Here is a 2,256-nt window from a genome sequence, read left to right on the forward strand (position 1 = left end):
AGGGCACCAGAACTAGGCGGCGGTGGAGACGGGGTGGGGTGGCCGGGTGCTTGCTGTGGATGGGAGAAGAGAATGGCCTATATGCCACCGACTGACGGGCCAGAGGGAGGAGTAGGCGGGCGTCACGTGTGTCCGTCTCGTGTCAGCGCCGACGTAAATAGGGCCCAAATTTGAGCTTGGAATGGGTCGTCAGGCAGACGAAAAGCAGACGATCGTCCGTTTGGATCGACGCGTTGGACCGGTTTTTATGTCCGTTTTGACCCAAACGAACACGCGCGGACAAAATGGGTCGACGCGTTGGAGTTGCTCTTTAGATCCCACTTGACATGGCGTGATGGTGGCAAGTACAGTGGAATCTTGGATCTGAATATAATTCTGTGCAGCATATTCAAAATCAAACTTATGTTTCGCTCTCACATACGACCACGTCTGATGAGTCAGATTTTGTATTATTTTCATGTACTAGAAGGAAAAAATGTTTTTGTATTCTTTTGTTTTACTTCCCTTGGCTCCTCCTGCTGCATTTATGCTCCAGCTAGCAGTACCAAAAACTTGGCGGCCAAGTCGTTCAGTGCTGACGGTTTTGGCGTTTTGCATTACTGTAGTTAATTACTCCCTTCGTTTTTAAATATAAGTTTGTTTAGAGATTCTAACAAGTGACTATATACGAAGCAAATTGAATGAATCTACACTTTAAAATATGTTTACACACATCTGTATGTTGTAGTCTATTTGAAATGTTTAAAAAGACTTATGTATATTTAGGAACAGAGGGAGTACTTGTTCCGCATGCATGGAATGGTGGTACCGAAAACATTCATCGTACATGGACCATATTTCACCAGTACACCCTGCATCGAAAGCATTCACCGGACGTCAACGAATTTACCTTCCCCTCGAGGATGGCTTCGCTACAGGGAATTGTTTTTTTTTCTTTAAAGGCGCTACAGGAAATTGTTTGCCCTGGAGAAGAGGAAAAAGAGAGGAAATTGTGTGTACCAACAGCCACAAGTCCATCCATGAGACCCGTCCGGGGTACCTTGCACAGGTACCGGTCCAGGTACAAGAAACCAATTACTCGTCCGGAGTAGTAGGTACAGCACTTTTGCTTTGCCCGTAATATAATCACGGGCTGGGCGTAACTCTCGTGTTGGCTTGGTGCTGGGTACGAATTGAATTGGTGAACCCGCACGTGAAAAGAGAAGCACGAGTGCACGGACGCCGCCTGCCTGCCTGTAAATCTGTTGGAACGAGGCCAAAGAAAGGGTGACGTGAGCAGCTACGCCACGCCGCCACTCTGCGGCCGTCCAACGCGGCACATAAGCTGCCGGTGGTGGGCCCATCGCCTCAGCCAGTCGCGCAGGCTTTCGTGTCGACCACTCGAACTCACAGCACGTGGGGGACGGCTGCCCCACCTGCATCTGCATCGTCTCGGCTCGTGCCGTGCCGTGCCGCGCGGGTGCACGCGGCGCAGCAGTCGCCTAGATAATCCCTATCCCTGCGCCGTGGACCCGGCCCTCTTGGATGGTGTAAAATCCGGGCCCACGCATCCTATCCGAATATGCTAATGGAGGCCATCGTCATGTGACACGAGGTATCCATGCATGCATAATTGGTGCAGATGCTTCCATGCAACACCAAGACGAAGAAGCAACAGCAGCACGAAGCTTTCGCTCTCGGCCCTCGGTCAAGATGGGCTCTATCACAGACAAGAAACCAACGCGTGCTTTTTTTTCATTATTTATTTATGAAAGAAAAGGAAATCCACCTTCACCCAAGCGAAGCTCTAGCTAATCCATACATATACATACATGAGATACCTCCACCGGATACAGCCTAGGCGTACCAAGTAGTACTACTTCAGTGGCATTGACGCAACACAGGCAGGCAAGGGTTATCCACTCGTCTCCATACGTACGTACGTTACGTATGGCTGCGTTTGTAAACCGTGTCTAATAAGTACTCGGAGCCAGGAGTAGTACAAAGTGCGCCACACGCGTAGGTTTCGTAACGCAGGTGTTGAGGTGTGCAGACAGCGAAAGAAACAGCCACAAATTGACCGTATATATACGGAGGAGAGAAAATACAAAAAGAAAGAAAAGCGGAGCCAAAAGGAGGCGGGAATACTGCGTGGACACGTTAACCATAGCGCCAAGGTAGTTAGGGGGAGCCCGTCACGACAAACAACCCGGGCTCGGGCTCCTGCGTGGGCTGGGCCCCGCCTCCCACCACCGCCGCCGTGGCCTATAAATCCTC

The 2,256-nt window shown here is 50.5% G+C and overlaps 1 protein-coding gene across 1 annotated transcript in view; it reads left to right on the plus strand.

The window, feature by feature from the left end:
- Nucleotides 1–2,102: 2,102 nt before the first annotated feature.
- Nucleotides 2,103–2,256, plus strand: part of LOC123049182 (uncharacterized) — a gene marked incomplete in the record, with an annotated part of 1,531 nt that continues 1,377 nt past the window's right edge. Inside the window, 1 exon segment of the mRNA XM_044472158.1 lies at nucleotides 2,103–2,256.

The sequence above is a fragment of the Triticum aestivum genome, chromosome 2D, assembly GCF_018294505.1.
Source record: "Triticum aestivum cultivar Chinese Spring chromosome 2D, IWGSC CS RefSeq v2.1, whole genome shotgun sequence".
Classification (NCBI taxonomy): domain Eukaryota; kingdom Viridiplantae; phylum Streptophyta; class Magnoliopsida; order Poales; family Poaceae; genus Triticum; species Triticum aestivum.